The following is a 25,743-nucleotide window of genomic DNA, read 5'->3' as shown; positions in this document are numbered from 1 at the left end:
AGCTCTCCAGAGGAAGCAGGATGGAGCAGACAGGACAGCCTGGTCAAGGACAGAGGGACACAGGATTTTTCCTGCTTGAAAAGAGAAACAGGAGCTTGGTCTCCTCCCAGAAATGCTTCCCTGAGCTGCTCTGGGCTGAGACCTCCTCCAGGTCACTCAGCTGCCCCCTCAGGTGACTCAACACTTTCTGATCCAGGAGAAGGACCAAAGGGATTCTTCATTCCAGCTCCAATGTGCAAAAAAAATCCCCCAAAATCTGAATCTCACACCCTCTTCAGGCTCACTCACCCTTGTGGCACATCCTGGGCTTTACTATTTTCCCAGTAGCAACACACAGCTTTTTAAAGAGCCAACCACAAAACATTGAAGGGAGGTGATTTAATTACAAAATGGGCACACTCTGCACATCCCAGTTCCACTGGTAATTAGGAAACAGATGGGGGAAGGAGGGGAGGGAGAGAGAGAGAGGGAGGAATCTTTGTGAGGTTAATTGTTTGAAGCCACTAAATGAAATATAGGTGGCCTGATTTCCCTGGAGGATCATCCACAAACTTAAGGATAGACTTTTGCAGAGAATAAAGGAGGGAGTTTCCCAGTGAAGGGCAGCAGAAGATTACAACTAATCAGGCAAGAACAGAAGTGATAAACCCAAGGAAAAAACAAAGCTCCCCTTTTTAGCTTCAAATGAGGAATCGACCAATCTGATCCACAACTTCATTACCATCCTATTAAAATGCTATTTCCATTTTCCTGATTAAACGGGTGTGAGTAGAGAAGACTTTGTGGTCTTGGCTGTCCTCCAGGGAGGAGAAGCTTTGGTGCCGAGAGGTCTAAGCTCCAGGGATGGTTCAGATGACACCTTTTTGAGCAAGCACTTCCATTCTTTTCCTGCCCAAGGTGCCCTCCAAGGTTGCACCTTCCTCCCAGCTCAGATGTACCCAGAACTTGATATTTCAGAGCAAACACAGCAGCATCTCTTGTTTTCTGGCTCCTGTCTCTCAAGCACTTGGTATTAACTCTCCCTGGATGTTGTACACCAAGGGATATGCTCTTATCTCCACCAGCAAGGACACACAACCCACCCCACAGTGCTGCAAAACCTACCCTCCAGTACCAACTACCATTCCAGTAACTTCAAGCCTCAAACAACCGGTCAGAATGTTATTTGTGACAGCTACTCTAACCACAAGGTCAATGAAACTGAGCCTCCATAACCCCCAACTCCTTACTTCCCCACAAAAGGGGCTGGTAACCACCACAAACTGCTTTCAGCTCAGCTCTGCTGTTGGTATTTCTCATTAACCCAGAGTAGCTGCTGAGATAATTGCAGATCCAGCCTTGCTGATCCGGATTAGAGATCAGGGGATGCCCAACGGGCAAACCAGCAAGCCCAGCCAGATTTCAAACCACTAGAATATAAGAATGAGGCTGGGAGGGAGAAGAAAGGGTCTGGACAATGAGAGCAGGACCAGACCTTGGGATTTGAAACCACAAGCCACGTTCCTACCAATTGATTAGTCACCCCTGCCCACTTTCCTCTGCATTCAGGGGATGCCTTCCTGCTGTCTGCTGAAATTAAAACATGAAGCAGCCTCTTGAAGAATAAATGTTAAAGAGATACAAGCAAGATCTGAGTTTAAAGGCTGAATTACTTTTGATCTTCCTGCTGCAGATCCTCAGCTGAACCATGAAGGTACCAAAGGGACCTTCTTCTATCTTCTGCTCTTGGCAACCAGTGACCAGAGCAGAGACTGTGGAACCCAGCATTGCTCCTGCCATGGGGCATCTCCTGGTGATGCCCCAAGAAACGACCCTGACCCTGAGAGTGAGCCCCCCAAACCTTGGCTGGTAATCCTCCATCCTGACCTCTACAACACAACGTGCTCCTGGGAGACAAACGGATGGATCACATACATTAGCACCATCACCCTCTCGGCACAAGAGCAGACCTGGAGCTGTGCTGGCTGCACTGCTCCTGACAGCAGCAGGGCCCTGCCAAGCACTGCAGGCAGAAAAATTCCCCATCCTAGTGGATTCTGTCTGCCTTGTGATGGACAGCCCAGACAGTGCGTTACGGAGGTGCAGGGGAAGAGCTGCACAGCCTGGCAGGAGGGGACGGCCTCGGTCGTGCCACAAAAAGCAGTGGCAGGTGGTCAGAAGCAGGGCTGGCTGCCAGCAAAAATTCATCCCAGCTTGAAGATGAATGAAGTCACCAGGGATTAACTCGGTCCAATATCTCTATTGCTTTAAGGTGGGGACAGCACAAGCTGCAGGCCAGGGAGATAGGGAATAATGAGGGTGAACAAAGGCTCCCCAGGGGAGACGAGCCGTGTTCTCTTTTCAGGACCCTTAAAATCCTATTTATTGCTCACAGGCTTACACCAAGCATGAGTTGTCCACTGGAGCTGGTCCTTCTTTCTCCCCACAGTAGCCTGAAGAGGCTTTTAGAACTGGTCATGTTTCAGAGACCATTTGAAGCTGCTGAGGAGGGGATGAGTCTTTTCATGGAGCCCCACAAGTCAGCAGCGATGGCAGGGAAAGCCCTGAGCTCCTTCTGCAGCTCTGTGTGTTATCAGGGACTGAACACGCCCAGGGCAGCAGCTAGGAAACAACTCTCACTTAGCATAAAGCTATTTCTCAAACAAGATGCACTTCTTGTTCCTTGAAATGGCAGCATGAGAGAGCAAACACAGCTCTGCCCTCTGCTTGACTAGCCCTGCAGACCTCCCATGTAGTCCCACGGGAGGGGTTTGACAATCCTGCAAAGTTCCTGGCCAGAACAAATGAACCATCTTTCTCTTCTGCCTTTGTCCTGAAGGAAATGGCAGAGGAAAAGCAGTTGGTTTCTCCTAGGATTTGCACTTGGTGCAGTTTCGGGGTGTTGCTGCCCCTGGCCATGGGGAGGCAGGGCTGCAGGCAGCAGGATGTGGGGCTGTCCCATGGGATGGTTCCTTGTCCTCCTTCAGGGTCACAGAATGTGACCTGGAGTGAGAAGGAAGCATGAGGAAGGGGTAGGAATATAACGTGAAATCCAGAAATTCACATCCCTTGCTAATGGTAAATCACCTCTCCTGCCTCAGCTCCTCTCCAGGGGGAAGATGTCCTTTATCTGCCCAATTAACCCTTCAGCCTGTATTCTAAAAACCCTCCAGAAGCCCCAGTGAACAGCATCTTCAGCTGGTTCTTGGAACGTTGCTACTCTGTGACCAGGATCCCAGCTGGAGCTGTATTCTCATTTCAAATGTCTTTTCTAGCTCAGAAACTCACCACAAACCCCCCAACCACACCCCACCTGCAGCCCCCAGCTCCTGCCTGGGTGCTCAGCTGCAGGGCAGGACCCTAAGGGTCCTTTGCACCCAAAAGGCACCTGAGAATGGGGTTAGAGCCTCGATATGCACAGAGATGCCTGGGATGTGGTCAGAGCAGGATGAAGCCCACCCTGCTGTGCTGGGTGGGCTCAGCTCCATCCACGTTGGTGGTCCCTGCTGCTCCCTCCCTCCGTGGGGGCCACAGCTGTGAGCGTGGGGCTATAATTAGCCACGATGGCAACCCAGCTCCAGAAGCCTTTCCGGGGCCCAGCACAGCAGCTGCCTGGGGATTTGTCACAGATCGTGGTTCAGAAATAGAAAGCTGGTGGCACCCGTTGCTCCGAGCAGCGCCGGGTCCCTCAGCAGCAGCACAATCAGGCTTTGAGTCAGGCTCACTTGCCTGAGACCAGCACCACCTTCTTCTCCAAGATGATGGTGGAGATGGTTTAGGGGAGAGCTTTGTAGAGTGGGGCTGATGGTTGGACTCAGTGACTTTTCCCATCTGAATGGTTCTAAAAAACTAGACAAGACACAGCCCCTCTGCAGCTTCTCCCGCTGCAGGGGGGCCAGGAAAGGCTCCCAGCAGCCAGGGCTGGACCCCAACCCTCACACCAGCCCCTCAGGGGGCACCTGGCCCAGCACTGCCCACCACAGGGCAGGAGGGGGTTGTGCTGGGGGCTCCATCTGCCCTCCCACAGCTCAGCATCTGCTTCACACCAATAGCAGGAGCGTGGCCAGCTCAGCTCAGCAAACCCCTTCTCCCTGGACCATGGGCAGCACCAGGCAGGAGCTGCACTGCCCTTGCACAGACACATGCATTATTTTGGGGTGGGGTGTTGTGGTTTTTTTGCTTTCTGGCATGTAACTCCCAGGGCTGCACGTGTAGCACATCCCTGCTCTTTGCCTGCACTGTTGTATTTTGCCAGAGCTCCTTCTGACTGAGAACCAGGATTTATTGCTAATTGATTGACATATGTTCACTGGAGGCAGGCAAAGGCAGGGATTTAATGCACTCAGCAGCCCACAGAATAAATATTTGGTGCTTACTCAGGGTCTTGAGGATTGTTTTCTTTTTGACATGAGGAGAGAACATGTACCAGTCCCTGCAACATGGAATAAACTCCTTACCCACCTATGGGGAAACTGAGGCAGGGTATCTAAATGGCTGGTTCAGGATCACAGCCTCCTGCCAGCAGAGCTGGGATTAGAATAAGAACTTCTGGTTTTGTCCTACAGAATGTTTTCCATAACTTTTTAGCTGAAGTTATTCAGCTAAAATTCAGGGTCTTTTCAATCACTTTTTAGGGAACAATCCTGCAGTAACAAGCAGAGGGTGGAACTGGGCCTTGAAACGTGGAGAATAAAAGCCTCCTGGAGGTCTGAGCATGGAGCTGGGATTTGTCCTTTATCACCCGCCCTGTGCCATGCCCAGAGTTTGTCACCACAGAACAGGGGGGAGCAATTCACAGAGGGCTGATTTTGGGGGAATAAAGAAGAACTGAAAGTTTTGCTGCTCTCCTGCAGGTTGTTGATCCACCCCATCCTGGAGCCCATGGCCAGCTGTGGGCAGGGAGGGCAGCACTCACTCCAACAAGCCACCCCAGGGGGCTACACACAAGCCACTTTCCAGCCCCAAACCTGGTGGCATTAGCCTCACAGGTGGTCCCTGCCACTGCAGGCAGCTCAAGGCCATCCCTGAGTCAAGTCACAGCACCCCTGCCTGAGCACGTCAGGGATTAGACACTGAAAACTCCATTGCCCTACTCATCACCCACCCAGACAGGCACGGGGGGGTTGCCCTGGTGTTCCTCACTAACCAGCTGTGAGGCCACTGTCCCTGTGCTGAGTGGCCATGACACTGCTGCTCACCACGTGCTGGTGTGACAACGTGGCTGGAGATGTCCCCACAAATGCTCTGTCTCTGATCTGCTGATCTCTGCCCTGCACCAGGCAGGTTGAACACCCTCCCATGTCAGTGACCAGCTGCAGCCACTGATGGACACCAGAAATGGGGCCCAGCAACCTGCCTGGCACAGGGAGGATGTGGAGGGGCTGGGGAGGTGGGTCCTCCCTCAACCCTTCCTGAGGGGTTGTGGAGCTGGGATGTCCCCATGCTCCTTTCCCAGCACACATCAGCCATCTCCACAGAGGCTGAGCTTTGGCTGCCAACAAACCCTCACATCTGGAATGGTGTCCTGCATCCACAGGCCAAAAACTCATGGGGAAAGTCTGAGTTTCTTCTTTCCTTCTTATCCACTCGCTCTGCTGGAAGTTTTCTCCAAAGGGTCCTTGCCTGGCTGGGTCAATCCAGGTACACATCAATGCTCCAACAAAGCAGCTCAAAATACTTCATCATCATTTACCTCAAATGAATGTAGGTTTCAAAGCACTCCAAGGACTAGCAGAGGAACATGCAACTTTTCAGTCACCTTCAGCAGCACAGTCAGCAAGCTGCAGGAGTGACACAATTTCCTTCCCATCCAAGCAGTGCCCACACTGCCAGTTCCCACCTTGACATCAGCAGACAGAAGCCTACATCATAAAGCACAGGTAACTGCAGCTCCTTGGAGCCATCTCCACTGATGGTACGTAGAGACAATTGCCCAACCAGGCTGTGGAGCCCAAGGCAGCTCCAGAGACATCACATCATGATAATATCTTATCCTCTGCAGGCAGAGGGAAGTGCCTGCAGGACGTTCTCAGGCAGCTGATGCCCCACAAGCCCCCACACCCTACAGGACAATCTCCTCTTGAATGTGCTGGTATTTTTTCTACCCCTGCAAAGTCTTCTTTGTTGTTGGTTTTTTTTAATATAACTTTGTTTAATGTAACCCAGTGGACTAAAACCACCTCCTAGCAAGTAAAACCATGTCTGAGGTGAAGCAAATCAGGAGCTGGGCTAGCAGAGATTGCTGAGGACCAAGGAGGAGACAATCCACTGTGTCAGGAGTGGAAAATGCCATTTACAACCAGACACTGCTCTGGCAAAGCCCAGATTGAGTGAAGACTAAATAAGAGCTGACAAGCTGACATTTGAAAATGCAATTAGCTGCCTTGTAGAGCCACCCTGTTATCTTATTGTTAATTATATGTTTGCTTTAAGACCAAATACACTTATTTAAAATTCATTCTCAGGCTCTCCTGCTTTGACTAGACCCTTCAACCAAGAGCTCCTGTCCTTCCCTCCCTGCTCCCAACCCCACCTCACATCTCATGGTGAGTTTGATTTCCACAAAAGGACCATGTTATCATCTATTATGTAACTGCCATTATCAGCCTGCTCTTGGGGAAGCATCTAGAGCCCAGAGTGAATACCCAGGGTAAGAGGTGCCTGGGAACAACTGGGTGCCAAGGAGAGAGCTGAGACTCACTGCATTCATTTCCCATTTAGGCAGCTCCAGGGAAGTGCCATCCCTCCCCAGAAGGGACAATCCCAGTCACCCCACTGGACTTAACCAACCTGTTTCCACAGAGCTTGATGCAAGCTCTGCAATCAGAGATTTAATTAGTCTTATAAGTCCCTAACTACTCTCTTAATTGTAATAAAGTTGTCTTTTAAATGTATTAGTGTGCACCACAGACCAGGGCCATTTTTTGGGCATAAACATAATTCACATTTGTTTGTCTTGCAAGGCAAGTTAGAGGGAAGGAAGAGACATTAGAGCTGAGCAAAACCAGTGATCTCCTGGATAAAAAGCCTGCCAGGGACATTTAGACAGTACAGGCTCCCCAGCACATCTCCTGGCACCCCCAGGAACCAGTCCCACCTCCATTCCCAAGCCAAGGCTCTCTAAACAGGTTGCTCTGTTTGGAGGGGCAGGTTGGAGCAGAAAGGCAGACAAGGAAAGCAGAGTCCATGAAATCCCCTGTTTGAGAGAAGCTCTACTGGGCTCAAGCCAGATCAGCCTCGCAGCTGTCACCGTGGCCAGCAGAATTCAGATGAGGTCAACCAAAAAGCTGTGGAGCCAGCTGCTGATCCTGCTGGAAAATAAACCCCCGTGGGCCTTGGCATCTGGGCACCAGAGCTGTCAATAAGAGACATCAGGCTGTGATAGGCAACACAGTATTTTGAAGGACTCATACACATGTGTCTATTAGCAAGTGCATAAATGAATCTCTTGCATAAATGAATCCATGTAAGAATTAACCCTGCACTTCAGCTTTTCTGAGCACGAGGGAAGGAGCACTTAGTTTTGACAGGAAGTTCATTCCTAAGACATTTGCCATGAGAATCCAAATTGAGCAGATAGCGCGGAAGAAGGAAATAGGATTATCTGTGTATTGAGTTGATTTGATAAGGTTTTCAGGAGGTTGCTCTCAGGGCACACTCAGATGTGTAATTCCACTGCAGAGGATGTGGAATCCTAGTCAGGAATTTTGGAACTGGCTGTGGGAGAATTAAAGCTGAGATTTCGGAGCCCAGCCTTGCTGCAGGACTTGCAGTTCAACTAGAGACACTGCTCAAAATGCCAGGGCCAAAACACGGGCTGGGATGTCCCAGATGTGTCATGAAAGGAGGGAGGAACCTCGGGGCTCCCACACATGCTGGCACATGTGCAGGGCTACAAAGCCTGGGTTCTCATGTCTCCCCCCCCTCCCCTTCCCTGCACACATCTGGGAACACGTCACAGGGCTGCCAACAGAAACCAATGAGCTTGCAACAAGCAGCCTTTGTTGCTGGGTCTGGTAGGAACCTGAAAGCAAGATTTCACGAATCCTGACACCATTTAAATGACAGCAAGAAAGAGGGCTTTTTCTGTGCCCTTAAACTCCATCAGGGCCCAGCTCCACATACAGATGTGTCTTTATCAACTACAGAGCCATGCTGGGCTGTCAGGCATGTTAGCAACTCTCCCAGCTCTCACAAACAGGGCTGTGTAATTAAACACGAGGCGGCTGGTGGTACCATACCCTACTGTGGAGCTGCTGAGAGGCTGTGGAACAAGAGGCAGGCTGGCTCCAAGTACTAATCATCTCAATTGCTTGAGGAAGAGTGACATTTCCCACCACTCACACAGCAGAGCACAGGCAGCCCCTCATTAACTGAGTAAAGTAACCATGAGTAAAGCTTCCAGGAGCAAGTCAAGAGCCAGGGCTGGTCTCCACCTTTTCACTTTGTTGGGTGAGAAGGAGCTGCTGTATTTTCCTTCCCTCCCTCCTCACCCCTAGGCTACTAAATATCCAATAAAAGCTGATTCACAGGGACAGGAAAATGGGCAGTCAATCTTTGTACATGAGAAAAGGTTGTCAGAGTGATGCAGAGGGGGAGCAGATTGTTTGGCTTCCCGCTGGTGAAAACCCTTAAGGTAGCAGGACCACAAAAGGATCCTGTTGGGAAGGGACTGCAGCAGGTCCAGCCGTCAGCTGGAAGGGAGATCAGCTAGAAGGTCAGACTGGGTTGTTCAGGGCTTTATCCAGCTGAGTCTCTAAAACACTTCTCCAGCAAGGCTGGAGACCACCCACCCTCTCTGGGTAACTCGTGCTACTGCTCGACAGCCACGCTGGAGGAAGCAGAGGGGGGGGATTTCCCCCCTTCCTCCCCCTCCTTGCATCCATTTCCAACCTCTTATTCCAACCTATGCCTGTTATCCCTTCTCCTGATCAACCACAGAAGGAGAGCAACAAGGCAGGGACTGAGGATGCCCAAAGAATCCCCTTCATCCCCATGGGCAGGGGGTTCCTGGGCAGCCCTTCCGTGTCGCGGGGCTCGGCGATGGTTCAGAACCCTGGAGAGCTGCCGGGGCCCGGCCCGGCTCGGGTCGGGGCTTTTTCCCACCCACGGACACTCTTTTCCTTCTAATTCCCCGATCCACGGTGATTTCCATTCTTCCTTGCTGACCCCGAGTAAATCATCCGTGAAGCATCATTCCCTGTCGGAATCGAGATTTGGGGGATGCTCTCCTGGATGCCTTGTTGGCATCCTTGGTGTAAAAAATAAAATACACAGAACCATGGAATGATTTTTAGGTTGGAAAAGACCTTGAAGATCATCAAGTCCAACTGTAAAGCTACCACTGCCAAGTCCCCACTTCACCATCTCCCCGAGTCCTACATGGAATGCAAAATCTTTCAAAACTGGGGAGCGTCCAACCTACTTGTGCAACCAACATATGTAGGACACCAAGGGAATTAAACCAAGAGCTTGATGCTTGTCCCAGGGCACAGCTCTCCAGGTAACCCCCAGGACACAGAAGCCTCTTTTCCTCCTCAAGGAGCAACTCCTTAATTCAAATGAAAACCATGAGCAACAGCTCAGTGCCTGGGGAGGTCTCCTTGATTTTAGAGGCTCCGAGTTTTCTTTCAGCTTCTGGAGGTTACTGAGCTAACTAGGAAAAGTATTTCATAGCAGAAAGGGGATTTCACCCCATTTCCTGTGGATTCAAGGAGAGGTCTCTCCACCTCACAGCTCACACTGCAGCTGCCAGCTCTGCCCATCCCTGCCAGGGCATTTCAAGAGGAGTAGGATATGCAGGCTGACAGTGAGACAATGTCATGCTTGCTGTGACTTTGAAGATGTGTAGGAACCCATCACTCCTCATGCTGGAAGACAGCAAAATCTACTGTCAAGGAGGCATAAAGCAGGAGAAAACCTGCCACGAATTCAAATGAACCTCCAGGTTCAGCTTGCCCCAAGCCTCTGGGTTCTGTTCCCTTTAACTGGCCTTCTGGAAGGACCAACCTTGGCCTCCAATGGTGGGAAAGCAGCACCTGGGACAGGCCCTGCCAGGGAGTTGTCAGTTACATGCGTGTCATGCTTTGAACATGTGATTATTTGTTGCCCATGACAAGGAACAGCAGTGCCCCATGGAGCTGGGCCTGCAGGAGGTGGGGTCACCCCGGACTGCACAGATGGAGTTGTCAGACCCAGCTGGGCTCATCAGGAAGGTGCTCAGTGCTGTGCCACGTTGAACCTTGTCTGTACAAACCCCCCCTCTCCCCCGTGCTGCTCTGGCAGCCTCAGCAGCCCCCACTTTCAGCTGGATTGAGTAGCAGAGGCAGAGTGATACCAGCAAAGGATTTCCAGATGTTGCTTTTTAAAGCATTTTCCATTCCCTGCTCCCATGGCCTGTCCCCTGCCCTTTGTCCAGCTCTGCCAGCAGCCAGGCAGGATGCTTTGCTCTCCTGTGCCCTTGGGCTGTCCTCTCTAAGCTGCATTCCTACAGGGAGAAGAATAGAAACCCAGTTATCACCAGCAGCAAGAGGATGGATGAGATCCAAAGGGCCCTGGGCTAAAGAGGCAAGGCAAAGACCTGTCCCTACACAGCATCCTTGGGAACTTCTACCTGGTTTAGCCATGCAAAAGCATCTCTGTTTGCTCAGTTGTTAATCCTTCCCCTCCTATCTCATTAACTAGGGATGGTGATCCCTATAAGCAGGGCTGAGGACTAAATCCTCCTCTATTTTAATCCATAATAATACAGCACAGCTTCTTTCAGATCTGGATTTAAAAGAAATGAAAACAAAAAAAGAAGATAGGGAGGGGGATTATTTAACATAACAACAACTTTGAGCAAGTTCATCCTGAACTGGACCTCTACAATTATGCAACAATTATCCTGGACTGCAAAGGTAAAGGAATGAAGGGATGACCTGCTTCAGCAGGGGGAAAAGACACAGCAGAAGTCACCCAACAATGGGGAAAAGAAGGAAAACTATTTTTGAAAGGAGTTACCCACAGGGCAGGGAGACAAGCTAGACCTCTCTGGCAAGATTTGCTAGAGCTTTTCAGAAACTGTAACTGAGCAAGATCCTTGGCATGAGCTGCCTGCTCAGCTTGAAGATACAAGGGAATATTTTGAGAAAGGCAAATGAAACCCAAGGAGCAATAAAGAGTCAAAGGGCAAGTCCCAAAATTCAGGTTTCTTCTTGAATTTTTTTTTTTAAAATCTCCTCCCAGGCTTGGATTTTATTCCAGTTCAAGGAAAAACTGATTTTCTATGTGTGACTCAGAGACATTCAATGTAAACAACTATAATGGGTTTAAGAATATAGCTGAATTGTGGGGATTTATTTCACCTAAACAAGCAGAGCTTCCCAATTGTGCAGAAACCAGGGGATTTCCCAGCTCCCTGGAAGCCCTGTAGACTGTCAGAGAAGGAGCCTTGTCTTGGTGTTCAGCTGTATCTCCATCCAAGGTGAAGTGCTGGTGAGCTCTGAGAGCCCAACACTGCACAGACCAACTAAGTTAAAGCCCCATCAAAAGAACACACACACAACTTCTGTGTGGAGAAGGAAGACACTCAGCAACTCCTGCTGAAGGCTCACAACTAACTTCAGAATGCCAGAATTGTCCCAGGAATCTGGCTGTTTAATTTCCCCAGGTTTCTCTAACAATCTCAAGAGCAAACCTTTCACTTGCAGGCTCCTCCTTACCAGAGCACACCAAGAACAAGGTGGAGCCTTTCACTCAGGCTCTGAAAAACCTGCACAGCCCTTTGCCTGTGTAGGCTCTGTTTCTAGAAGCACTGATGTTCATCCAGACAGGATTTTGTTAGAGACATCCCAAAACTACCACATTTCTGCTGAGTGGGGTTAAAGAGGTGGCAGGAACGGACAGAGGATTCAGGTCTGGCAAGGTACTTGGTACCTATGAATAACTCACCCCTCGAGCCTCTTCCCAAGGACACCAGGTCACTCAACCAGGACTGAAACAGGGCATCAGGAGTCAAAATCGTTCCAGTGGCAAGTTAAACTACTTTAAAAGCCATCTATCTACCCTTTCCCACCAACCTGAACCAAGCACCAACAAAGATCACCTTGCCTCCTTCATCCTTCATCTCCTCGTGATCACAGGCAACAGCTGCCTGAGCCTGCATTCCCAGCTTTTCATTCCTATTCCCACTCCATCCCTGACTCAAAATACTGACACATCACCACTCACACCTAATCTCCACACCTTCCCTGCTCACCCTGCACCCAGCAGCTCACCCACAAGTCCTAGTGAGCTCCTTCACAGGAGGGATACAACCACACTATGACCTACGCAGAGTAACCTCCTTGCAAGGTCTCAGACAGCTGGGACAAGGATGTGGAGGATTAGACCTCATTTCTTGCTGTTATTATCAAAGATATTTGACCATCTTTGATGCCTGTACACTGCAGAAAGCCTTTGTGGTGGCACTTTGCCAGCAGCAGCATCGATTTTATACCCGAGACCCACGAAGACAATTAGATCACAGCTAGGCAAATAATTCATTATGAATTAATACCATTTGAGAGCTTGGGATATTTTCCATTTAATCTGGGAGAAGAGATGATTGGATTGAGTGACTTAGTTTAAATCAGATCCCTTGCCACAGCCAAGGCAACACAACTGGGGGAAACCCTGGGAGGAACCCCCAGTGCTGAGGATGATGTTGGAGCTTTGTTATTCCAGGAGCCAGCAGGATCACAGGGCTCCAGCAAGACAAAGCCAACCCCCAGGTCTCAACCCCTGTATACAAGGTCCATTTTCAAATTTAACAACTTCTGCCCATCAGCTGAGAAGAACCTCCATGCATGATTTATGTTGCACTCACATTACAGCGACACACACACACAAAAAAGGGAAGTCAGCCAGGGCCCAGCCTGGAGCTGTTAAATATAAAGAATGAGATGCTGAATTTGAGCAGTTCTCTCCTAAGGTAGGCCCTGCAAAGAAGTTTTCTGGAAACAAAGCAGCCACGCTGATGACCAATTCAGCTGTCTACCAAAGGGGGACATTTTGCTGCCACAGGGGCAGCAGCTCGAGAAAAGTCACAGGATTCTTGCTTTTGTCCTCAGCATCTGATAGGAGCACCCTGGAAACACTGACAGCGTCACAGGATCCATCTTAAACCAGTCAGGCATTTCACTATCCCAGCTTTTTCTGCAATATATGTGTCCCCCTGCCCCTTTCCATTGCCCCTCTCTCAAAAAGCAGATGGAAACCTCCCCCTTTCACTTCCAGAAAGACCCCACAGCCCACATGCTGTTCCAAGGACCCGACCTTGAAAAAAGCAGCTCAAAGACACTGCTCCAAAGGAATAAAACCAACCAAACCAAACCAACCCAAGCAGCAAACCCCACAAGCCTTGCCCAGTCTTAAAAGGGACAGGATTTTGTAAAGAAAACCTCCCTGCATCCCCCATAACCCCCCCACCTCCCCACAGAACCGTGCCCAGAGGCCTCACCAAGACTCAGGGGTGCATCTTCCCCGTGCCCTCCCCTCCAAGGAACAACTAAGAAGGTACCACCCCGGGCTCAAACCTCCCAGTACCTCTCCCAGGCCCACCAGTCTCCCACCAGGGCCACACAGCTAAGTTTCCTTCAGCCTCTGCAGCCTATTTCTGAGCATTTCCCGGAGATGAGGAGCAGCTGAACCGCCCGGAGGAGCCGGGAGGACCAATGATTCAGCACTTTCCCCACCTCCAGAAGCCTGATCGATAGCAACGAGCTGCTCCGCAGCCGCGGCCGGAGCGGGCAGGGGGATGCACGGTGGGCACCGAGCCCTGCCCCCCCCGGGGGGCCCGGCTCCAGCCACCGCAGCATCCTCACCCCGCTGTCCCCGGAGAGCCCAGGGGGCCGGTGGATGGAATTCGCCAGCGCAGGATGTTTCAGGAGGAGAAAGCGAATCCAGCCCCCAAAGCCAAAGGGAGGACGCAGGGCGCAACCCCCCCGGCAGAGCAAACCTGCCTCCCCAGGAGCTCTCGGGGACCGACACGTGTCCTGCCACACCAGGGTCTCTGCTTGGGCTGCGGGTCCTTCCCTGCCCCCCCAGCATCCCCCCCCGCATCCCTCCCCGACGGACACCCCGGGGTTTTATCGCACGCACCGACACCGTGTCGTGACGTAAGAGCCAAAAATCCCGTCACATGCCCGAGCCCGGCACCCAGCTCCCCCTGCCCGCTGCTCCAGCCCGGGGAGGGAGAATTTGGGGGGAGGGGGGAAGAAGGAGAAAACCCCTCGGGCGGGAGGGTCCCAAACCCGCGAGAAGGATGCGGGGCCAACCTCCCCGCCCCAAGCCCTGCCCCGGCCGGAGCGGCCTGAGCATCCCCCGGGGGAGCCCCCCCTGGCCCGGTACCCCCCTCCCCGAACCCCCCCGGTACCTGCTCCGGGAGCTCCGGGACTCGCCGCAGACCGGGCTCGCCGCGCCGCACTGCGCGCTCCCGGGCGCGGCCGCGCCGCACTGCGCGCTCCCGTGGCGGGCGTGGGAGCGCGCCCCGGGAGGAGGGAGAAAGGGAAGGCTGGAGGGGAAGGGGGAGGGATTCATTAGGCGGGGTGGTTAATTAGCAGGTGCAGCCCATCAGCGCTCTGCCGGCTCCGCCCGCCCCAGCAGCCCCCGAAAGTTCCCGCGGGCAGGAAAAAAAAAAAACCCGAGCCGGGCTTACAAACCGCTCCAAAAAATCATTCCAAAGCTCACCTCCAGGTTTTGCTGGAGGAAAAGGAAGGCACAGACCTTCTGGAGGAAAGGGCGACTATTTTCCGAGCACAGGGAATCGCCCAGATGAGGAACTGCAGAGGAACCGCAGGTTGCAGCACCATCCTCTGCACCCCCCCCCCCCCCAGCAGCAGAACGACCCCTGGGGGGTCTTTGCCTCTCTGGAGAGGGACAGCAGAGTGGCAGCTTGGCTCTGGGCAGGATGACAGCTGGTGACTACCCACAACAGGGCTCTGTCCTCCACCGTGTGACCCAGCACAGGCTTGCTGTGAACATCTCTTCAGTGACTTGGTTATCAAGAATGTCAGTTTAATTAAAGCCTCCCCCATCTAGGAACCAGTCCCAGCAAGATTTGCTGCTTCCCTCGCCAGACATTTGATCACATTACAAATATTCTGCTGAGGTTATGAAACTTAAACTAATATAGACTCTAGAAGCAACACACTGATCCCTATGGATTTGGCATAACCTCTAGACAATATATATTGAACATGCTGACATATTGAAGCCCTTTAGGGGTTCATCACAAAGTGCTGGTGTTCCTGACTTTGCCCCCAAAATATCTATATGTGCATTTACATGTGTTGCCATCCCATGAAAGTCAGGGAAAAATTCCCATGTCAGGAGGGAAACGTGTCTCCTGCAGGGTCCACTGGACCACCAGAGGAAAGAACCTTCCTCAGGGGATCTGGAAAAGAAGCTGGAGGCTGCAATTTTATTACTGAGTAGTAGATGCAGCACCACAAAACTGGATTGAGAGAGCAGGTGCTGCAGGAGGGCAACAGCCCAGCTGCTGTACATGCAGGAAGAGAAATCAATTAAGAATAGCTGAGGCAGGGCAGAGCCCAGCTCCGAGCAGAGCTCCAGCCACCCACCCCCACCCCCCTAGTGCCAGGGTGTTGGTGAAAGTGAAGGCAAAAGCTGGGAGCAAAAAGGGATCAGGAGGAAGTGCAAGGAAACCAGGTGTGCAAAACTGGGGACACTGCAGTGTTAATGTCCCAAGGCACAGTTACCCCGGAGCTGCTCAGCACCCTTGGAAACGTTAGACCTCATCAAGCTTTGCCATTTCTGCAGGGATCCCAGGGGACAGCTGGATTTGGGGCAGGAGCAGGGAAAGTCACTCTTTGAGAGCTCCCTCTTAAACAGCATGGAGTGCTCCTCCAAAAGGCTGATTGCTGCTCACTCCAGAGGGAGCTGAGGGCTCCCTGTGCTCCTGAGCTGCTCAGGACACTGAAAAGTTTACTCCTCCTCCTTGATCCTGCAAATGTCTGTCCCTTTCCCCCCCGTTAGTGGTGTTGGTTGCAAACCAGGCTGCTGGGAAGGTACTGAAGTATCCCCTCTTGCTTTTGGGAATCTCTTTTTCAGATAATCCCACCTGGAGGAGGACACTGCCCACCTGCAGCACACTGATTTGCAACACACAGGACAGGTCTGTTTGTGCTGTGTCCAAAAATTTGCTTCCTCCTCTTTGTAGCTACCTTTACAATGTACCTCTGTGAGATGTACTGGAAGAAACAGTGAGTGGAGCTCAGAAGAAAAGCTTGGAGAAGATCCAAACGTGTTGTACATGGGTGAAATGAAACCAAAAGGTGTCTCCTGGTCTGAATCTCTCTTTAGGGATAACCAACCTGGTGCAGCAAGGATCAAACCAGTCAAGAGTTTGCTGCAAACCATTGGCAACTTGAGACAAAGGGTGAAACGCAATAGAAATTGCATCCTGTACTTGGAAGACACATTTGTGGTGGTTTGCAATGAAAATTAGCATGAAGATAAGCTTGGGAGTTTGGTGCTTCCCAGTGAGCATGAGGCTGAACTAGGAGGGCATCCCAAACCAACAGAGACACGTATGTGCACTGGTTATGGAGCCAGACCTTCCAGCCCTGGCGTGGGAGGTGAGGGGCTGAGTCCTGACACGGCAGCTCTGGGCTCCCTCCTTGGCTCTCACTCCTCACCAAACCCACTCGGGATATTTGTCCTCACTCGAGGTTCCCTTCTTTTGCTTTCTCCCTAGAGATCCACTGCAATCAAATTACCACGGGTTAACCAGGGCTCGGGCAACGAGGAGAAATGAGATGAGCTCCTTCCCTCCAACCAATCTCTCTGAAGAAAGTATTGATTAACCTTAAAGCATTTGCACTTGGCAAGATGGATTTGTGGGCACCCTGCATGTGAGAGTCGAGCCTTTCAGGAAGAGCTGGTGATGGATGTGCATCCCAGGCCCTTTGTTTTAATGGAATAGCACCTTCACTTGCCCCTGGGACATAAATCCTGGTGCTGTTGCAGCCAGGCTGTTCTTTCCCTGTTGAGAGCACAGGACATGAAGCCCTTCCCATCCCAGCTCCAGGAGCCCTGGCAGAGGTGTCCTGCCTGCTAATACACCTGCAGTTTTATTCAGTACTGGTGCAGAGGATTAAAAACCTGGACTGGTATTTAAATACGTCTCTCCTGACTTTGCTAAACCACTGCAAGCACACAACACAGCACAGACATTTCTTCCTTTACAGCCAACAATATAAAACGGGTGGGATCCTTCCGTTTATGAATATCCAACTCCAGCCGCCTCGGATCCCACTTCCCAGCAACACCAGACCCCTGCAACTGCACAAGGATGCAAAAAACCCACCCACTGCTACCAAACCACCCGAGAGGCTGGTGGTGGATGCCCAGGACAGCCGGGACGCTCCATTCCTGGTCCGGTGCTGCCATCTGCTGCTCCAGCAAAAAGGGCTTTCCCTGCTACGGGGGGTTATTTGCAGCCTGCACAAAACCCAGCCCACAAAGCACCCCCAGAACCGCGGGCAGGCGGCTGTTGGAAATCTCGCCCAGTGCTCGGCTCGGGCCGGGAAAACCTGCAGGTGGTTTGCAGCGAACTGAGCGAGCAGCTACTTGATTTTCCTGCAAATGCTCAGCAAAGAGGATGAGCTCCTTGGCGCTGGCAGGAAAGGTTCCCTGGGTGCACGTTACAGGCACAGAAGTGAGGGAACAGACTTGCAGTTGGCTTGGCGAGAGCTCAGCACCCCATGGAGAGGTGGTGTCAGCCAGGCATGTTCCAGCCTTCATTCCAGGAAAGGTTTCCTTCACCTTTTAGATCCAGAAATAAACCCTTTATTTGCCTGGTGGGGACAACCAAGCCCGTACTCACCCCAAACCAGAGGTGGGTGAAATCCTGTGGTGCATCATCAGACAGGTCCACACCAAAATACTGACATTTCTGTCCCCAAACCATCAAGGACACCAACTGCACTTACCCGAGGAAGCTTTTGCACACCAGCATCCCAAAGCAGTTGTTTCCCCCCAGATTGCCTCCAATTCCCCCTCTCTACCTGGGTCAAATTCCTCTGCACAGTTTGCAGCCCCAGGCTTGAAGCTCTGAACCTTGTCCAGGGAGCTGCTCGGTGGGATGCTGGCTGTGAGGGGGCTGCTCTGGGGGCCAGGGGGGCTATCAGCCCCGGCGGGGGGGGACCACACTGGCACAGCTGAAGGCAAAGCCTTTCATGGCCAATGGCAAGTAGCCAGCTTCCCTGGCCACTGAGACCACTCTGCTGCTCAGCTCCAGGCATCCCTGGAGACTCCTGTTTGTGACACCAGTTTACCATCAAATATTAAGCACTTCAGTATGAACAAAGCTTTGCTCTGGTACTGCTCTTCCCAGATAGATTTCAAGACATGAGATACAAGAGTCCAGGCAGCTTTGCCCAGCATCCTTCCCCCTGGGAACACCCCCTTTTGGGGTCAGGCAGTGCATCCCTGTGCTCACCAGCACTTGCCCTCACAAACCTCCTGCTTTGCACGAGGGGATGGGAGGAAGGTGAAGGCAAAGGAAATATTTTCAAGGGAAATCTGAATTACATCATCCCTTAGAGCTCTTCAGGGTCCAAAGGAAGGGCTGAGGGGAAGTGAAGGAGAAAAAAACACAACAAACCACAACAAGGAAACCCCTTTACCTTTTCCCTGCACATCTACATCTCTCTCAACATCCCCTGCAGACTTGAGGGGCACTGAGTGCCTCCCTTTTCTTATTTACTTCCAGAGGGTCAGGATCTTGGTCAGCTGGAAGAGACTAGGCCACCTTGCCTGTGCTCGTAGCACCTTGATTTGCAATATGAGGCAGCTGCTCATCATGCAAGAAGTCAGGAATGTTGCCTAATATTCCCAACAATCTCCAGGTGGCACATTTAAAAGGTTCAATTTCCTGAAACATGTTCCTGCATCACATACCTTGAGCAGCATCCATCTCTACTGCTTAATATGAAAAAGAATGTACATCCCTTTTGTTTCCCTTTTGTTTGATGAAGGAATTGTTAATACAGGCACAAAACACAAATGTTATTTAGGTCAGAGCCTGGGAAAACCTGCCTGGGAGTCCATCTTCAGCCTGAAGGGAGTATCATGAAACTGTTTCATGTGTTACACCACTAGATTGCAGCAAAACACCAGCTTGTGCTGCCAACTCACTTGCTGGACAGGAGAAAAGAGGAAAAAGAGCCCCGTGCAGCACTGGAACATCTTGCTGCCACTCAAGCAAAAATCTAGGTGAGAAATCCTGCAGCAAAGCAAAGCTCTGCCCTGAGGATGCACCCAGCCCACCAGACCATCTTCTTTGCCCGTTGGGTTTGCACAGACACTGAAAACTTGGAACTTGGCTGTGAATCCTGCAAGGAAAAGGTGACCCAGAAGAAGCTAATGAGTTGACAACAAGTCCCTACAGCTGGAGGGATGGCCAAGCAGTGGTGACTGTCATCAAACCACCCCACGGTTCTCTCTGTAGAGTGAAGCCAAGAGGACTGTGACACACTCAGCACCCTTGAACCTCAGCCCACCAAGTCCTTTGGCTGGGATCAGTGTTTTAGAGCTCAACTTTAGGCTGGTCTCAGACCCCAAAGGTTGAGTTCTCCCTTCTGTTGCTGTGCAGGAGGGGGTGGCTGCGGACCCACCCGTGGGGGTTTTTGTCCCTGGAGGTGATCCAGGCAGTCTCCAACAGGCAGGAACAAAATGGGCTTCCTGTGGTTGATAGAGCAGGCAGATGTAGCTGAGCACATCCAAAGATCAGACCCTCTAGCACCTTCCCTGGTGACAGCTTTGGCCATGTCTTAGTCCAGATCTGGTGCATCTCCTCAGAAGGACCCAGGACTTCACCCTTGTCACCAGCCCAACAGATTTCTCACGATTATAGCAAATGATTTTACAGGCTTATCTGGAAGGAAGACATTTAGATGTTCGAGGCATTCATTAATCATGAATAATTAATAATTAACAATTATTATTTAAAATACCAGGGCAGGAAAAAAAAATCCCGGTGTGGATATTTTTGATTTGTAAATGCCAGGCTTTTAATTAAAAGAGAGGGAACATAATCATCAGTCAACTGCTTTCAACAACTGCCACTCTGGGCTTTGGCTGCTAAGTGCCCTAGAGAGAAAAGGGCAGGGGCTTCGTAGGAGCAGGGAGAAGTTTTGATTCTGAAGGACACGCTGTGATAGAAACCTCCAGGGTTCTCAGCATTTGGGCCACCACCCTAATAACTGCTGCTTTGTCCCCAGTGTCCTCCATGGGGCTCCAGTGCCCGGAGGGGGAACGTCCAGCTGGTCACCCTGTGTCAGACCTAAAGCCATCCCTCTCCTGGGGACTGGTGGGAAACTCTGGGGTTGTATAAACCACAGATGAATTCAAGGACCCAGAGGAGACAGCAGAAGCAAGGGACAACAGGGAAAGGCCAGGTTGGATTTGCACAGAGAATTAATGCCAGGAAAAACCAAGAAGGGAAGGAGGGAGGCATGGTAAGTGCCCTGGGTCACACCAGGCATTTGGCTTCCTTCTTTAGATGGCCATGTCTGAGCCAAAACAAAGCACAAATGGACTTGATCAACACTCAGCAGTGGTTTTGCTTGACTGGAAAACACCTGCCAAGTGTCCTGTTCATATGAATAATAATAATTAAAAAAGCCAGACAAACTTCCTCCTGCCCTCCTTAGCCAGGCAGTGAGCTGAAAAAGATCCTCCTGCAGAAAGGCTTTGCTGCCAGGGAGAATGAATGTCCCTTCAGTCAGTGCCTTCAAAACCTGAAGCCCTCACTGAGCAGCAGCAGGAGGCACAAAACCCCAGCGGGACAGAGCTGCCATGTCCTGGTGTCAGCTCCTGGGGTGGGAGCAAGAGCCCAGGGAAGACTCAGCAAGTCTTTACAGAGACTTACACCCTCAGGAGCTGCTGCTGCCCATCCACAACACAGCAACTCCCACCCCCTGCCTTTGAGATCAGTCTCCTCTTCCCTCCTGGGTGCTTCACGGGCTGCTCAGCACAATATTTCAACCCCTGACTAATTCCTTCTCACCTCCCATTCATCAGCCCCGTAACATGAGCCCGATTCAACAGTCAAAGACTGAATTTTTATGCCCAACATCAGTCTCCCTCCATCACCACCCGTCTGCCTCTGAGCTCTTCGTCATGCCCTGCTACAGACACTTCACAGCTTTTCAAACAGCCTCTCCAGGCAAGAGGCAAAAAAATGCCAACCCTGAGGGTGCTCAACCCTCTCCCCATCTCCTGTGCCTGCCAGCAGCACCTGGCACAAGCCCACGGCAGCAGAGCTTGCACCAAAGCCTGGATATGGGTTATCAGTTAATTAATCAATAGGCTTGATCCTTTTCAGACTCTTACAGAAACATGCCTAAGTGGAACCATTAGTATTAGGCATGTTTCTGGCCCCTATACTCCCATTTAAATTATCTGTGATGGAGCAGCAGCTGCAGGCTGGGTCTCTCCAGCATGAAATAGCTTGTAAAAGAAAGGTCACAGATCCACGAGGCTTGTTTTGCAGGTGAGCAGCAGCGTCCTGTACTCCAAGGTAATAGAGGTCCTTTGTACAAAGAATTCCCACCTGAAATCCTAGAAATCATCTAAGTGGACTGCATTAGCTACACATCATAAATATTGATGCTGTTGCTAAGGGGAGGGAGGGCTGGGGTTCAATGTTAATGGACTGCTGTTGGTTTGCTGAAACCACTCTGGGGAGCAAAAGGGACAAAATGCTGCTGTCAGAGAGAGAGCTGAGTGGGTCTCCTGTGGCCCTCGGGCAGGACTCTTATGGCTGGGAACGTGTATAGTTTGGTGTGTGCATGGGTCCCTCCTCGTGCTCCTCCTCTGAATTTGGAGTTAATCGTGCAACCCTGTGAAGGCAGCAGCTGGTTTTGCATCTGATCTCAGGGCGAGCACACACCCTGTGTCTTCCTGCCTTGTGTGTGCAGCACCAACACCAACACAGGCTTTGGCTGTGTCCCCTAGGGCGGGGGGGGCTGAGAGGCTGTGGGGGCACCAGGCAAAGGCTGCCTTCTGCAGGGGTTGAAGGCACTTGATGCAGCCACTTACGGAGGATTCAGCTCTTGCATTTTCACCCCTGTCCCAGCTGGCACAGGCAGCGCTCGTGGGTGACCCCCAGGTCCAGTGGAGAGTGACACAAACCCAGTGGGCAGGGGCTGGGCTGTGCATGGAGAGAAAGCCTGGGGAGATGGCCAGAGCTCAGCTCCACACACCCACGGGGGGACTGATGGAGGAACAGAATTATGGAGAGGGCCTCAAGAGATGTTGGGAGTTGGTTCGTGTTCCACAGGGATGGAGATGTCCTGCCCTGTGCAGCCCAGTGGCTCAGCAACCCCTGCCCTGCCTGTGCCCCGGGGAGAAGAGACCACTAATTCCAGGAAGCTTTTAAGAAGAGAGGCTCCACGCAAAACAAGATGATGACTGACCACTGAAGCAACCCCAGCAGTGACCTGTGCTCCCTGAGCTGGCTGTGGGCAGCAGAGCTGGCACTGCCCCAGCTGCCCCTTCCCACTGCAGAGTCACTTTCCCTCCCTGCTGAATCAGTGCCCTCTGCTTGCCTGCAGCACTCCAGAACCTGACCACCCCTTCACGGGTTAGGTATCTGAGAAGATGATGCTGACAATCCGTGGCTGGAATTGCCCTCCCTCTGTTCCCCTTTTTCCACTCCCTGCCCTCGCTGCCTAACCCAGTCCCTGATGAGTTCCCAGTTTCCAGTGCACAAGGTGCTACACAGGCCGGGCTTCCATGGCTGATTATTATTCACAACAGGACAAGGCCTAGACAGCAAATTGCTTTGTTGATCCTGTGAAGAGAATCGATCCTTGCAAGCTTAGTGCTCCCGACATGTTTATCACCAGCAGGGGCACGGGGAAGGATGCGGGGGGGGGGTCAGGGGGGGTGGTCCAGCCTTGGGCAGCCCTGGTGTTCCCAGGCTCTCCTGCTCCAGTGCCAAGCAAGCATGAAGGCTGGGATTAACTGCTGGGCTTTGGAGGCTGGAAGGCAGAGTTCTGGGTGTCTGCTCACAGAGATGGGTATTAACTCTGGTATCCCCTCTGCAGACACTGAGCACCCTGGGGGTGAATGTGAATTAAAAGGTGGGGGGATCCATCAGAGCTTGAGAGGGATCTTGGGGTGATCCTGAGAAAGTGGGGGGGGGGGGGTTTCTGCAGCAAGGAGTTTGTAGGGCTGAAAAGGATTTGGGTGTCAGTGCTTTTCATTGTGCCTCAGTCATTACATCCTTTCTGGTGCTGAAGAGCTGCCCACCCTGGAAGAGGTGTCCCTGCCCGCATCCTTCACAGGCCAAGTCTTCTGCTCACTCCCTTGCCCACCCTGGGGCTGCGTGAGACCCAACGTGATAAAACCCCTTCAATTTGGAGAAACTGAACTAGCACCAGGACCAGAGAGGGTCACGATTCCCAGCTCTGCCCAGCAAAGCTCACCCAGAGCTAAAGAAAATGAGACGAGAAACAAACCCAGCCCAGATCTGGGCTGGAGAGAAAGTGATTACTCGTTAATGGAGCAGACAGAGACAGTAAAACCCACCCGCTGGGAGCCTCTGCCACAAACTTGTAAGAAACCCCAGTTCCTCAGAGGGAATCACAGATCATAAAGCTGCAGGACACACACAGCTCATCAACCGAGGGGCAGCAACGGAGCCAGCACAGGCACCAGCACCAGGGCTGTGGGAGCAGCAGGGCCAGGTCGGGGGGTCTCAGCACCCGTGTCCCCAGAGGAGACACCACCCACCAGGGAGGTGGGGAATGCAGCTATTAAAGCAACATGAGTAATCAGTAAAAGATGCAAAGTGCAAGCAAAGAGCAGAGGGAAGCAGCTGCTGTGGGTTCTCATGCCCACACAGCAGCCCCACTGGCTGCAGAGCCAGGGGGGTGGGCAGGTTGTGCCAGGACTCCCTCAGCTCCAGGTGACATCCATAAATCAAATCATTTTCCAGCCTGCACCCATCCCAAAGCTGACTGCCAGTGTCTGATGGTGCCTGATTTGACTTTTCCTTTTGTTTTTCCTTCTGCTGATACAGACCCAACACTTGGCCACTCCAGCATCTTTCCCCCGCCAGCTCATTGATTATCAGGCTAGAAGGGACAACAGCCATAAATTCATTTGATCTTGTTCATAATATTCATCTGTCAGACTTCCCTGAATCGATTCCTATCTAACCCAGAATATTTCTTGCAGGAAAAACAAACCCAACATATCTATGCATGGTAGAAAACTCTCCTTGAGCTCCAGTCCCCAGTGCCTGGGTTAGATGCCTTGGTCACAGCCACCCACCAGCATCACAGGCTGGTTTGGGTTGGAAAGGACCTTCAAGATCATCTAGATCCAACCCCCTGCATGGGCAGGGACACCTTCCACTGAACCAGGCTGCTCCAAGCCCCATCCAACCTGCCCTTCAACACTGCCAGGGATGGGGCAGCCACAGCTTCCCTGGGCAACCTGTCCCAGGGTCTCCCCACCCTCAGAATGAAGAATTTCCTCCTGGCTGCAGCCATGGGCAGCACCCAGGGCTGGTGTGGGCAGGAACAAGTGGTGTGGGCAGGGATCTGACCCGTTGGAGCACAAAACAAACCAGAGGATGGGGAGCAACAGCCTTGGGCCCACAGTAGGTGGGATTTGAAGCTGCTGGGTTGGTTTCTTGCTGGGGGCTCCTGTTGCCTCCACTCCCACACTCCCCACCTGCGGCAGAGCAGAAATAAGGAGGATTTATTCCTAATTTGGGTGCGTATGGCACGAAGGGCAATCTCCTGACCACCTGCAACCAGCTCTGCAGCAGAGTCTCTGCCTTCTCTGTACAACAAACAACAACCCAGGACACCCCTTGCTGCACCCCCAGGTCTCAGCCCCCCCACACAGTGAAGCCCCCCCCCCCTTCCCCAGGGAGTTCAGCCAATTAACAGCTCAGCCATCCTGCTGCTGGCATTGCTCAGGGTATTGCTCTGAACAGCAACAGCCACAAAAGAAAAACAACCCACCACCACCACCCAAAAAGAAGTGGTTGCTGTTTCTAGAGACTTGAAAATCCATTAAAGGATTTATTTTTTTATTTCTTCTTTTGCCCAATACCTTGGGGGTTTGAAAGCTCATCTGCGTGTTGCTGCTCCAAATGGAAAACCAGAATAAATGCATATTTGAAGTAATAAAAGCCCTTTCATAGTAAATCTGAGTACAAATTAACAATTACTGGTGCTGTCTAATGCTTTTCTGCCTCAACATTTTCATTTAACAGCCGTTCTTTTATCTTCAATGCTTCAGTTCCTTTTTTTTTTTCCTCCAAGATACTTATTGTTAAGCTGGGGAGGGGAGTGTTGTTTTGGTTTGGGTTTTTGGGTTGTGTGGGGTTGTTTTTTTTTTTTCTTCCTTTCCTTCTAATTTAGCAGCAAGAGGAAAGGATTTTATTTGCTGCCCAGGCAAAAGGGAACAAAATGGAGAAGGGAGTCACTGCTTTGGCTGCTGGCAAGGGGCCCTCCCCACTCTCTGGTGCCAGAGATGGATGGGTGGGAGCTGCCAGGGTGATGCTGCACCCTCGCATGCCAGCTCTGCCAACAGGGTCTGGGAGGGTTATTTTTGGAGGGGGAGATGCTGGGGGGTCCCTGTGTCCTCACCCACAGGCACAGGGCTGCTGTTTGCCAGAGGGCAAAAGGCTGCGCGGGTGGCCCCGCCGGGTGGTTGTCACCTTGGTACCTGCAGGTGTTGCACAGTGATCAC

The 25,743-nt window shown here is 51.7% G+C and overlaps 1 protein-coding gene across 12 annotated transcripts in view; it reads right to left on the bottom strand.

The window, feature by feature from the left end:
* Positions 1-14,706, bottom strand: part of NFASC (neurofascin) — a 91,567-nt gene extending 76,861 nt beyond the window's left edge. For 7 of the 12 annotated variants that reach the window (XM_051638752.1, XM_051638756.1, XM_051638763.1 and 4 more), the window contains exon 1: positions 14,689-14,706. The gene's annotated coding sequence lies outside the window, so the exon portion shown is untranslated. Of the gene's footprint in view, positions 1-14,374; positions 14,440-14,688 lie in introns of those variants that run through there. The other 5 variants (XM_051638762.1, XM_051638767.1, XM_051638764.1 and 2 more) reach the window with 2 other exon arrangements.
* Positions 14,707-25,743: the final 11,037 nt, after the last annotated feature.

The sequence above is a fragment of the Apus apus genome, chromosome 23 (genome assembly GCF_020740795.1).
Source record: "Apus apus isolate bApuApu2 chromosome 23, bApuApu2.pri.cur, whole genome shotgun sequence".
Classification (NCBI taxonomy): domain Eukaryota; kingdom Metazoa; phylum Chordata; class Aves; order Apodiformes; family Apodidae; genus Apus; species Apus apus.
The sequence above is the reverse complement of the archived record's forward strand: the minus strand, read 5'-3'. Positions and strand labels throughout refer to the sequence as shown.